This window comes from Mus pahari, chromosome 8, assembly GCF_900095145.1.
Source record: "Mus pahari chromosome 8, PAHARI_EIJ_v1.1, whole genome shotgun sequence".
NCBI lineage: Eukaryota > Metazoa > Chordata > Mammalia > Rodentia > Muridae > Mus > Mus pahari.
This window is the reverse complement of record NC_034597.1, coordinates 77,559,256-77,573,256: the sequence shown is the minus strand read 5'-3', so window position 1 is coordinate 77,573,256 and position 14,001 is coordinate 77,559,256.

Genomic DNA, 14,001 nt, shown 5'->3' with positions numbered 1-14,001 from the left:
AGATATTGAGGGTAGTCTAGGCTGCATAGGGAGAGAGTCTGTCTAAAAACTAACAAAAGTTCAGCTTCTGAAGTTGTTAGTAACTTGGAAGTTTTCAAAATGCTTTTAAGAAGTGCTACAACACCCTTTGTGGCTTACAAGAACTAGGTATGACTTTCTTGAGTTGAAAATTGATGTAGAACAGTTGGTTCCAGAAAGAAAGAAGGTTTAAGAATACTTCAGCCACTCTTTATAGAGTGATTTGGGAATGATTTTTGAACAAATCAACCAAAAAAAAAAAAAAAAACCCATTCAATATATCAACAATGGAATTGTAAACTTTGAAAGTAAAACACTATGTTCTTGTTTCCCTCAAATACCTTGCCATGATCTTATTATGAAGTTAAGAGAATCCCTCATTCTGAAAACCAAGGCAACTTAATGAACTTTATATAATTGTCAAGAAATGAAATGGGATGAAAATTTCCTATTAGCTATTCATGTTGTTATTTTTAACCCTGCAGTGGCTAAACACTTGACGGAAACAACTTGAGGGGAGATATACGGAGATTTGTCTCAGAACTTGGGAAGGATTGCCCCATCACACACACACACACACACACACACACACACACACACACACACACACACACACACACACACACACACACACACACACACACACACACACACACACACACACACACAAAGGCATAGAACTATTGTTCAGTTCCCTTAGTGGACCAGGAAACAGAGAGTCTACTATAGTATGCCATCCACCAGCAACCGACCTCCTCCAACTATTCTCAGCCTCCTAATGTTTCCACAGCCTGCTCAAATAGCATCTTTAAATGGAAAGGAACTGTCTATACCAAGGAACCCGTGGAGGACATTTTATACTCAAACCAAGGGGTTTATTTGAATATGAAAATGTAAGAATGAACACTCCCCATGATACAACCCACAGACCATATGGAGCATAGAAGGAAAGAAGACCAAGGTACGGATGCTTCAGTCCTGCACTGAGGTGAGAACAGGACAATCGTGGGATGTGGAGGAAGAGGGGGACCTGGGAGCGAAAGTCAGGGAGGAAATAAGGGGGACATTACCAGAAACTGGTGGAGGTGTGAGAGAGGTACAGAGGGTCAGGAAATCCAACAAAAATAGGTAGCACAGGGGATGAGGAACTGGGGATAACCACTGGAGTGTCCCAGAAACCAGAGGAACGTGAGACTCCTGGGACCCAATGGGGATGACTTTAGCTGAAATGCACCATGAAGAGGAAGATAGAACCTGTGGAGAACACCTCCAGTAGATAGGCACAGCCCCTGGTCAATAGATGGGGCCATCAAAGTTTTTAACCCAGACATGTTTCTGTTCAAAAGAAGAACAAGGACAAAAAATGCAACAGAGACTGAAGGAAGGGCCAAGTGGGGACTGATCCACCTAGGGATCGATCATCATGTCTGCAGACATCAAACCCAACACCGTTGCCATGATCAAGACACGCTTGCTGACAGGAACCTAATGTGGCAGTTCCTTGGGAGGTCCGGCCAGCAACTGACCAATGCAGATGTGAATGCTTGGAACCAACCATCAGACTGAGCTCAGGGAACCTGGTGGGGGAACTGGTGGAAAGACTAGGGGAGTAGGAGAGGATTGCAATCCCGCTGGAAGAACAGCATAGGCTGGCCTGACCACCCTGTTCTCCCAGAGTCTAGACCACCAACCAAGGAGTGTACCTAGAGGTGTCCATGGCTCCAGATACATATGTAGCAGAGGATGGGCTTGCCTGACAGCAATAGGCAGAGAGGGCCTTGGTCCTGGCGAGGTTTGATGTCCCAGCGTAGGGGGATGCTGGAGCGGTGAGGTGTGAGAGTGTGGGTGGGTGGGGGAACACTCTCTTACAGGCAAAGAAGGGGAGAAGGGCAGATGTGGAATGGAGAGTTGGTGGAGGGTTAACCGGGAAGTGAGATATCATTTGAGATGTAAACAAATGGAATGATTAATTAAAAAAAAATTACGTTTTAAAAAAATGCACACTTCCTGATTACGTCTTTCTTGGAGCTTAGCCTAGCTTTGGATGGCTCCGTGTTGAAGACCATCCTGAAAATGGCTTCAACCTTGTGCTTCAACTAACTCGGTAAGTGCTACTTCTTAAATTAAATTTTTATAAAAGTTTCTCTTGCTATTTTTATAGATTTTAATATACTACGCTTTATCCTATGCTTGCCTCAGAAATGTAATGGATTTATGACAAGTGGCCAATATTGAGATCTGCTAGGTTACCGTATTGTTTCTAGTAATTCCTGGATAACTATGGCATTAGTATAGATGTAGTAATTTAATCAGTGATAATGAAAGTTTTGTTTCTCCTGTCCCAATTTTTAATGTAGTTGATTCTCTCACTGCCTGGCTGTACAAGACTAAACATCAATAGGACTGAAAGCCATGTGAGTGAACTTTGTTAGTCCTTAAATGCAGTGAGAGGATTTTTCTCTTACCGTTGGCAAACTTTTATATGTAAGTCGTTTTGTAAGTAGCTGGTGTCTTTAACAATTAAGGACACTTTCATACTCTTTCTTATATCTTTAACTTTATTTCACCTAATTTCGGAAGTTTATGACAAAAGGTGTTCTGATGGCCACATTATCTTCTTGGGAGAGGAGGGTATGATATCTGTAGTGATTTCAGCCTTTCCCAATCCCAATATTCTCCATTTGTTCCCCATTTCCCCTGTTTATTTAATTTTCTTAATGAACTCATTTGTCTTAGTTCTTTTTAGTGAAATATTCTTTTTATTTAACTTCATTATTTCCAACTGTTTTGGGGGGAGATTTGTTTGTTTGTTTGTTTGTTTGTTTTGAGACAGGGTTTCTCTGTATAGCCCTGGCTGTCCTGCAACTCACTTTGTAGACCAGGCTGGCCTTGAACTCAGAAATCCGCCTGCCTCTGCCTCCCAAGTAATAGGATTAAAGACATGTGCCCCCACCACTGGGATTTTTGGGGGATTTTTTTTCCTTGTAAACTTCTTAGGTGAATGTAATTCATGTTTCCTCTTTTTCCTGTTTCCCGACAGTACTTGAAAGAAGAGTTTTATCTGCATCATGCAAGGCAAACAGAAATGCACAGATGAAAAGACGTATCTTTCTTTTTTAGAAAATATTACAAAGTCTGCAGTGACCTCAGACTCAGTCTCATATTATTGTGCCCCTATATTTTTTTTATAGTTCTGGACAATCTTGCACCTCTACCTCTCAATATACTCCCTTTATAACTCTATAACTCTGCCTCCTGCTATTGCTACTATGCCTTCTCTTTCCTTTGCTGGGTCTCATTTTACCTCTGTTTGACTTCCAATGTAACAGTATTCTCCCACTGTCCATGTATGTATGTGTTGCTATATTATATATTTCTTACATTAATGATTTGAATCTATAGAATATGCTTCATATTTTTTCTTCGTATAATCTTATATTCATAACTTTTTCTGTAGTAGATTTAAAACTTTGCTTTCTTACTACATGCTTCCAAGAAACTTATTTCTCTTATCTTCCCATTTTCAGTACATGGTGCCATAACCGTTTATTCAAACTGAAAATCCAAGAATTATCTTTATCTCTTAACATCCCAGGGTATGCCGTACTTTTTTTTACAATGTATGTACATGTGCACACATTTACAGAATCCATTCAATATTAAAGATATATCAAGAAACCAAATACATGCTCTACTTCTGACCAACCCAATAGTTCATGCCCCCATTATCTATTATTTGAAATAGTAAAGGGTTTCCAAACTGATTTCTGTTTCCTTGTTCTGTAATCCCACCAAAGAGGGAGTGATTTCTAACATGCAATAATACCACTCAAATCAATTCATCATTCTGTTTATAGCTCACCAAGGAATTCTAACTGCACCACAATAAAACACACAATTTTTTTTTACCATCTTGATCCATGCCAGTGTGTATGCCTTAAGGTATGTAATACCTCACTTACCCACAATGTTCCTACTTCCTACTGCTCTCTTAACATAACTGGACTGGTTTAGTGCTCTCTCCACCCTGAACATAGACTATTATTCAACCTCTTTGCACAGCCAATTTTTGTTTTGTTTTGTTTGGAACTCGATTTATGTCATGCATTCAGAAAATAAATATCACCTGAATTAATCATAGAGCCAATGCATTGTATTGATCAACTGCAATTCTTTGAAGATCACTTAATAGTTGTGCCATTTAAAATATTTTAAAATGCTTTTTTCTTCTTCAATGTAATCATTGAAGAGGAATAATACTGTGTGTTTGTTCACTTGCTTTGCTCTCCATAGAAAACAATCACTTGTCCATAAAAATAAAGTTAGTGAATGAATGATATAAATGAATCTCCAACAGGATACATAGAGACTCATCATTAAAACACAAATTAATATTTTCATGTAACTGTTAGAGTGAGCTGAAGGATCAGTGGGATAAAGATTCACAAAAATCAAAATGTGGGTTCTGACAAAATCTGCTTGTAGTAACTATCGTTCTGACTGTACTTCTCTGGGCAATCTCAGACATTCTGAGGTGGGTTTCACCCTCACCCGAAATATCAAGCTGCCCCTCACTCCTTATTTAAATTTTTATAAAGCTTAAAAGAAAGAACATTTGAGCTCTTTTTCTATAACCATTTGAAGATAGCATAGCTAGGTTTTTTTTTTTTAATCTTACTTAAAAAAAAATCCATTTGGTTTTGGTCTGGTTTGACATTTTTCTCTCATCCTCTAACAAAACAGTTTATGTCAGATCTCATTCCCTTGAAATGTTTAAGTTCCTATGTTCATGCTGAGATGGGGAACTCTGTTGGGGGTGGGCAGCAATAGTAGGAGACTACATGGCTTTTTTCCCAAGTCTGCAGGTGGGAAGGTTTGTGCCACCTGACTTCTCTGCTTCCACAAAACATGTGTGGGAATTAGAGAAGTCTCCTAGCTGCCTGTGGCCTGGAATAGCCAACAGGAGCTGGCCTATTATGGAGCTGACTATGGGGCTAGAAAACCCCAGCATCAAATGTACCGACTCTTCTACCACTCCTCTTCATGAGTGAAGGTTGCAAAATACCTGTGCGTTGCAAATGAACAAAAATTAGAAGTCAATGTAAAATGCAGGTTTCACCCATGTTCCTCTCTACCTTCTACATCCAATAAAATCCTTGTTGACTAAGGATATGCCCATCTACTTTTCCTTGGGATCCATCAATTCCTGACCTCAAACAGCCACTGCAGGGTGATATACTGAAAGCCTCATGTCTTACAAAGGCTACTCACTAGTAATTTGCTAAGAAAATACCTCATGGATATTTCAAGTAAAGAATGGCAGTTATGATGACTTTACATTCATATGACTTTGCTTCTAGAAAATGTGTGCATTGAATATTCAATCTTTGGAATTTTTTCTCTCATCACTGGGTCCTAGTTTCAATAGAATACATAAGTGACATATGTTCAAATATCATGAAAGTAGAAGGAAAATCCAGCCAACAAATTGAACTAACCTGAATGAAAAGGAAAAAAACAAAACAAAACAAAAAAAAAAACGGAGAGGGTAGCAACATGTTAGGTATTTGCAAAATACATCATACACTTGTTTGAAATGGTCATATCTAACATAATAAAATAAAATGAATACACATTTCCTTTGAAGCTAAAGAATTCAAGTATAGGCAGTAGGTATTCCAGAGCAAAGTCGCTTCTTTTCTTCTGAAAATTCCCATTTTCACAAAATTAGAACCCAGAGTGAGTAAATACTTACAATATTTTACATATTGTAAATTCAAAAGGCTGCTTACGTTATCCCTCAGTATGTGCACTAGAAATACTAAAACCCACTTATATTAAAACAGAAAGTAGAAATATCAAGGCCTGAGGAGAAGGCTTCTTTAATGAAGTGTCTTCCAAGTAAATATAAGGTCTCTTATTCAACACACTGATGTGTGCTGGATAGTTTCCCATCAACTTGATACAGGCTAGAATTAGAGAGATGATAATCTCAATTGAGAAAACACTTCTGTAAGATGAAGCTATAGAAAAGCTAAGTCATTTTCTTGATTATTGATTGATGTGAGAGGGCCCAGCCCACTGTGGATGGTATCATCCCTGGGCTGGTGATCCTTGGTCTTATAGGAGGAACACAGACTGGACAAGCCATGAAAGCAAGTCAGTAAACAGCACTCTGCATCAGCTCCTCCATCCAGGTCCCTGCCCTGTTTGAGTTCCTATCCTTACTTCTTTCAATGATGAAGAGTGATGGGGAAATAAAATTCAAATAAACCTTTTCCTTCCCAACTTGATTTTGGTCATGGTGTTTTATCACATGGTGTTTTATACACAGCAGTATACTAAGACACCATGTAAAACTTTGGGTGTGATGTTATGTATCTGTAGTTTCCAGTCTTTCAGCCAAGACAGAGGGATCCCTGGATTTCTCTTGCCAACTAACATATCCCTCTACAAGTGCCCACATGCACATCCACATACATATCTTCCCATATCTCTTACTCATCCTGTCTGTCTCTCTGTCTCTCTGTCTCTGTCTCTGTCTCTGTCTCTGTCTCTCTCTCTCTCTCTCTCTCTCTCTCACACACACACACACACACACACACACAGTTTTTTTGTGATGATATATGGTTTGCTTATGTGACTAGAATAGAGTACACCTATTCAGCAACAGATAGAATCTCAGACAGACTGCTCTGTCAACTGCTCCAATTCCGATTGTCCACTTAATCTAATTATTCCCTCTCTCTTTCTGTAGATTGCTTTCTTTTGATTCCCAGTTACCCAAGTAGACAGCTCAGTCTCAATAGGTTTAGGTTTGTGTATTACATTTTCTGCTGCCGTGTCAAAGAATGATCTTTCCTGAATTTAATTAAAAATTTCTAAGAAATAAATGTGCTTTGATCTTTAGTGTGTGAGTATAATTCAACAATTCTGCCCTACGTTTGTAATTCTCTTCCAAATGTAATATAATTCCATTCTGCATTCTGGCTGACCTTTCAAAAGTCCTTCCCATTTTTGGCAGGATGAACAAGAGAGTCATACCATTTTGCTTGCACTATAAATTAGTCACTTGTGGATCACCACTGTCCTTCTCTGAAGGAGGGAAGGAAGCCAATGATTACTAAATGTCTACTTGATGATTTTAACTGCAGTATCTGTCTTGATGTCTTGAACAAATAAAACTTTTTTTAAGTGAGGAAAATAGATTCCTAGGGAATTTAGCACAGCATGACTGCTAGCATGGCCAGGATGTGTCAAAGGCCAAAATTCAAAGACAAATTTCCCTGTAATTCACTCTCCAGAGGACTCATCTTCTAAGATTAAGGCAACATTTAAATGCTTTAAATATAAAAATTCCCATACTGTTGATTATATCAGTATATATGCACAATCCTAGTACCCTGGAGGGTCTGGAGCTCTTAGCAAGCTTAGACAGCAGCCTAGACCGCCAGTCTACATAGCAAGTTTCAAGCTAGTCTGGACTATACAATGATATTATGTCTCAAAATCAGACAATCATGCTGACATAGTTCATCTATGAAAGATTTGGACTGCCTCATTCTCACCAAGCTGTGGATATTAACTTGAATAACCCATATTTCATTATTCAAACCTTGTCACCAGCTCTGATCTAACTTGTCCTTAGGGACTTCAAGGGACCCTTGTATCAGCACGCACACATACTCCTCTGACGGTTGCTCTCTCTCGTTTCCATGAGCTAACATCTCTGAGGAGTCAACTGAGGCTGCAGTGGCTACTTGCCAAAACACTGCAGTGTGTTCTGAACCCTGTCCTACAGCACTCTTTCCCTAAGGCTGCAAACTCCAGAGGCGACTTAGAAGCTCTACTTCCCTTGCAAGATGAAAGACAGTAAGAACTGATTGTGGCCTGCTTAAAAAGAGATAGAAATTTTCCCTCTCACATTTTTTTTTCCTGTTTTTCAATGTTTCACCTATGGCAAATGGTTTAATTCATTTATCATTGAAATGTACTCTACATGTTAACTTTTTGACAAATAAATAAAATGAATGTTTGACTCTAAGTGAGATGGGTTTTATTGTTTTATTTGTTTGCTTGTTTGTTTCAAACTTGAAGTACGTCTTTTAGTTTCTACATAAAACCTAAAGTGCCAAACCAGGAATGATTCTACTAAGCCTCATCTTCCAGAGAGCTCTCTTGGAAATATGAACCCTAAGGACAATTATTTTTTCCAAGGGTGCCCTGAGGAACATTATCTGATAAATTTTCCAGCAGATAACAGTTCTGAAACCCACGAAAAGTTGATGTGATAAGAAACATTTGCTGCATTCCTGTCTGAAGGCAATGGTGTACAGTGGCCCTTTTAGGGCAGTTAAATCATACTTAGCAGGTTTCTTTCCAAACACATGGAGCAGAATAAATATTTTTCCACTTAATATCATGATCTAGATGACTCAGTTAGAGAAGAAAATAATCACTTGCCTAAAGATTTGAACTCTCAATATTATTATGCCACTGGCTTTATATACTGACTGTTTAAATTTTTGTCTATTTTCTGTTTTTTATTTTATTTTTAATTTATTTTTTACATTCCATATTCCATTCCTCACCCACCTCCCCATCCAGAGACTGGAGGTCCCAAGGAGTTTAGAGGTCAGATGGGGTGGAGGATGGGTACATCCAACCAGAGACCGGGTGAGGTGGGGAGGAGATGTGGGCTGTTTAAATTTTTAAGATGGAAAGGACATAAAGATAAACTGATGCATACTTTCCCCTTCCATTTTCTATGTCCCAGGGTATTGTCATGTTTTTCACTTAGTATTGAATATTTCTGATCATGAGGAGTGACACCAATAAGCATGACCCGACATCTTTTACAACAAAGGAGCAAGACAAAGAGTGAAGACTAAGAAAATAACTTTTCATACCCATGTAAGGAGTTACAGAGACAATGTTTGGAGCTGAGATGGAAGGAAGGACCATGCAGAGACTGCCCCATCCCAGGATCCATACTATAATCAACCACCAAACGCAGACACAATTGCATATACCAGCAAGATTTTGCTGACAGGACCTTGATATAGCTGACTCTTGTGAGGCTATGCCAGTGCCTGGCAAATACAGAAGTGGATACTCACAGTCAGCTATTAGATGGAACACAAGGCCATCAATGGAGGACCTAGAGAAAGTACACAAGGAGCTGAAGGGGTATGTAACCCTATAGAAGGAACAGCAATATGAACTAACCAGTACCCCCTGAGCTTGAATCTCTAGCTGCATATGTAGCAGAAGATGGTCTAATCGGCCATCATGGGAGGAGAGGCCCTTGCTCTTGCAAAGATTATATGCCCCAATACAGGAGAATACCAAGGCCAGGAAGCAGGAATAGGTGGGCTGGAGAGCAGGGTAGGGGGAGGGTATAAAGAACTTTTGGGATAGCATTTGAATTGTAAGTGAAGAAAATATCTAATAAAAAAATTAAAAAAAAAAGAAAACAACTTTGCTGGCTTGTTAGACTGCAGTAGGAATGTAAAGAGATGCTATACAGCATAGAGAAACAGAGTGACTCCACCGAAGGGAACTGTGGTAAAGCATATGCCATCACAACTCCTGGGATCAATCCAGAATCAAGAAGGACTTTAATAAAGCAGGAAGAGATAAAAAGACCTCAGAAGGCCCCACTGATAAGGAGACCTGCATTAGAGGGGTCTAAGGCCTTCCTAGACTCTGCACCCATTTAAGGCAATCAGGCTACAGATCTCCTGTTCAATGAAAAAGCCTAGGCTTTATTAGACCTTTATTCCACCATAGTATTTCTTCCTTGACATCTCAGCTACCCAAGATCAAACTTTCTAGTAGGTTCTGCTTAGGTAATAAAGGGTCTATATAGCTCACAATTACAGGTTATTGTTCTTTGTTGCAGCCATTAAGTTAAAGCAGGTAGGATTTGATGCTGCTAGTCAAATCACAAACACACTCAAGAATGCAGAGAAATGAAGGAATGCTTGCATGCCTACTCTCCAGGTTACTTTCTCTACTTGTCCATCCCAGCCCCCAAACACCGAATGCCACCACTCACAGTAGTCTAGGACTTTTAACAATGAAATTAACACCCCACATACATTCCCTCAGGTCAACCTGATCTAAATAATTCCTTGTTGATACTCCTCTGCCAGGTGAGTCTAGACTATATCAAGTTGGCATTTAAAACTAATACGATGGCATCTCTACAGAATTTCTCTCAGACTTAGGATGACCTTATTCTAATGAGCTAACATGAGCAGAAATATTGATTTACTGAAAGTGACCATCTTTGTCAATATCAGCCTTAAGTTGTGTTAAGGTTCAAGGCTGAAGTTAGGGGTTAGGTTTCCAGGAGACCTAAAGTTTATTCTGAGATCCTCTGCATTCATGTGGTATACAGAAACTTAGGCAAATACACTAAAACATAATTTTAAAAAATGTTTAAATTAAAATGGAATTGATCTCAACACCAGAAAATATATATATGTGAAAAATTCACAGGCAATCTCATACTTAGGTATGAAGTATTTCTTCTAAGGTCACAGACACACAAAGTTATTAACTCTTACCAATGCTCACTCATAATAGTATTTGAAAATTTCACCATAGAAACAAAATAAGATAAATGTAAAGGGCACACAGATGGAAAAAGAATTAAATTATTTATCAAAGCTTAAGATTCCACCCAAAACTATCAACAATAACAAATTTAATAAGTCTGAATAATATAGAGCAAACATACAAAACAGTGGCTTTTTATAAGAATAACACTCCTTAAAAAGATGAAAAATTAATCTCCTTTGTGAGAACTACTAAACACGTAAAAATAAAGAGAAAACATTCAAGTATAAATTTAGACAAGAATACAATTGCTGAATACTTCTACAGTGAGACTTACCTAATACTGTTGAATGAAAATGAAGAGCATGCATACACATACACACACACACACATCCTATGTTCATGGATCAAAAGAATATGTATTAATTTTTGAGGCTGGAAAGATAACTCATCACCTAAGAATGTTTCCTGTTTTTCAACAAGACCTGAAATCAATTCTCTATACTTTATCTGTCTGCTCACAACTCTCTAGAATTCTTACTCTGGGGGATTGTGAGCTCTCTTCTGACATCAGCATACACACACACACATACACACACACACACACACACACACAGAGCATATATTTATACAAACAGACATACATATAAATAAAAATAAAAATACACTTAATGATGATGTATCATGTTAAAATATCTATATAAGTCAAAGGAATCTATTAAGTCAACACCTCTTAAATAAACAGTAGCATGAAATCCCACGATTAGCTAAGGTACTATTGGCACAGGACAGCTACTTGGAGAGAAATAGGAAGTTTTCTTTAAGAGTGCAGCTCTGGTAGAGTGAAAGAGCTTCCAAGGAAGGTCACACCTCTATGAGTGAGTTAAACAAAACAAACAAACAAACAAAAACCACAAACACACACAAAGCTGTGTGTTTAAGAAATATAGATTTGGAAAAAGTTGAGGATTGTATGAATGTAATCAAAATACAAAACTCTGGAACACTGGAACTATGGAAATAAGGAAAATGTTCCAGGAAATTTAGACATGCATACAGAGATCACGTATTCTCTATCGCGTCATATATAAAAATAAACTCAATATACGTCAACAATAAATAAAGATAAAGTACTATGAAACTTGTCAAAGAATGGATAAGGGAAAGCATTCAGAATGTTGGTGTACTGGGTAGTTTTGTGTCAACTAGATACAAGTTGGAGTTATCACAGAGAAAGGAGCTTCAGTTGGAGAAATGCCTCCATGAGATCCAGCTGTAAGGCATTTTCTCAATTAGTGATCAAGGGGGGGAGGGCCCCTTGTGGGTGGTGCTATCTCTGGCTGGTAGTCTTGGTTCTATAAGAGAGCAGACTGAGCAAGCCAGGGGAGGCAAGCCAGTAAAGAACATCCCTCCATGGCGTCCGCATCAGCTCCTGCTTCCTGACCTGCTTGAGTTCCAGTCCTGAAGTCTTTCAGTGATGTGGAAATGTAAGCTGAATAAACCCTTTCCTCCCCAACCTGCTTCTTCGTCATGTTTGTGCAGGAATAGAAACCCTGACTAAGACAGTCGGTGTTGACAAATATTTTTTTTTCATGATATGACCTTAAAGGTACTGGAGGTGAAAGCAAAATAGTCAAATACAATTACATCAAACTGAAAAGTTTTACATAGCAGAGGAGACCATCGACAGAGTGACCAGACAAAGCCTAGAAATGTGTGAAGTGTTTGATGAATGATTTTAGAACCATAAGGTACTAACTCAATAAAAGAGGAAGAGCAATGAAACAAATCTGAGTAAGAATTTTACCAGAATGAAGGTTTCTGGAAAGAGGATATATAAATGACTAACAGGAATATGAAGTATTTTCACTACCACTAATAAGAATGAGGATGGATAATGGTTTTAAGGGTGAAGTTAGGTTGGGTAAAGGGATCCTAATGCTTTATACAACGGTAATATGTTAGAAGTCCTTTATCTTATCCAAGTCTCGGGTCATAAAAAGACAAGGAGGTTGTACCAGTTGTCCTAAAGCAACAGAGTGCATTCATCTCAGGGATTTCTCAAGATGATTTATTGAGATAGGAAGAGAAATCGCAATGCTGGGAGAAAATAATGCCAAACTCTTTTTCCGGTTAACATTTCTTTTCCTTTGTTTCATAATGTGTGCAGCCAAAGTCATTTTAAAGAGTTCATTTTCCTCAGGCTAAGGAATTCTCCTTTAATTGCATCTACATGCTTAATGATAAAGAACTGAAAATTGAACTAACATCTGGACTGTCCCAAAACACCATGAACAAAGGACCAAGTTCTAAAACTAAAGTACAACCAGTGAATTTCAAAGCAGATATTCCATGGAACACTGACCACTCACCATATTATGGATTGTTATGCAGAATGCTCAGTGTTCCAAACATCATTAGAATCTTGGTTTTGCAATTTTTCAACTTGTTGATGATCTTCAGTTTCACATTATGGAACAAGAGATGCTGAGTTATGTTGACTTCAAATTTGTGTGTTGTTCCCATGACATTAACCCTAGGTCAGGACCCCAATAAAACACTTTTTAAGAAGAGTTTCTACTAATAAATGGCAATAAATTGTCTATAAAGAAGAAATATTTAGAGTAATACTGCTGTTAATTAATCCCTCAAAGAATTGTCCCCAGAGAAATTATTGAGATTCACCAATACATTTAAGGAAAACAAAATTTTATTTTATTTTTTTTTGTACAGAAGAAGATTCATTTTCCAAATGTTCTTGAACCAGTTTTGCCATTTGGTATGTAACAGAATAGCTAAAAATGTTCACAAAGGCTCATGCATTTCCTTCTTGGTTCTCAGTCTGCTGACACTGTTTTTGGGAGATTATAGAATCATTTGAGGATATTGAACATATGTGGAAGAAGCAGGCAGCTATAGGGTAGACTTTGGGATTTATAGTCTAGCTGTACTCCCTGTCCCATCTCTGATTCCTGTCCCACTAGGACTGAAGCAAGCAGCTCCCTCAGAGTTTCTGCCTTTCATCTTTAAGTCATACCTATAACCATGCATTCAGCAAACATTAGGCTGAAATAAATCATCCCTATCGTCACTTGTTTCTCGAGTATTTGAGAAGATGACCAGAGAAGATGACTAGTTCAAAAAATACAACAAGAAATGAAATTGTTGTTATGAAAAACCTGACCATGCAGTTCATGGCTTGTAAAAGTGGTTTGTTGTAGAAATGTGAAAGGATCTGTAACTGTGAATAATAGAAGTTCTAGAATATAATAAACAGAATTTAACTGGTCAGTTTCATGGACATTAAGAAGATGAGAATGGGGCTGGTGAGATGGCTCAGTGGGTAAGAGCACCCGACTGCTCTTCCAAAGGTCCAGAGTTCAAGTCCCAGCAACCACATGGTGGCTCATAACCATC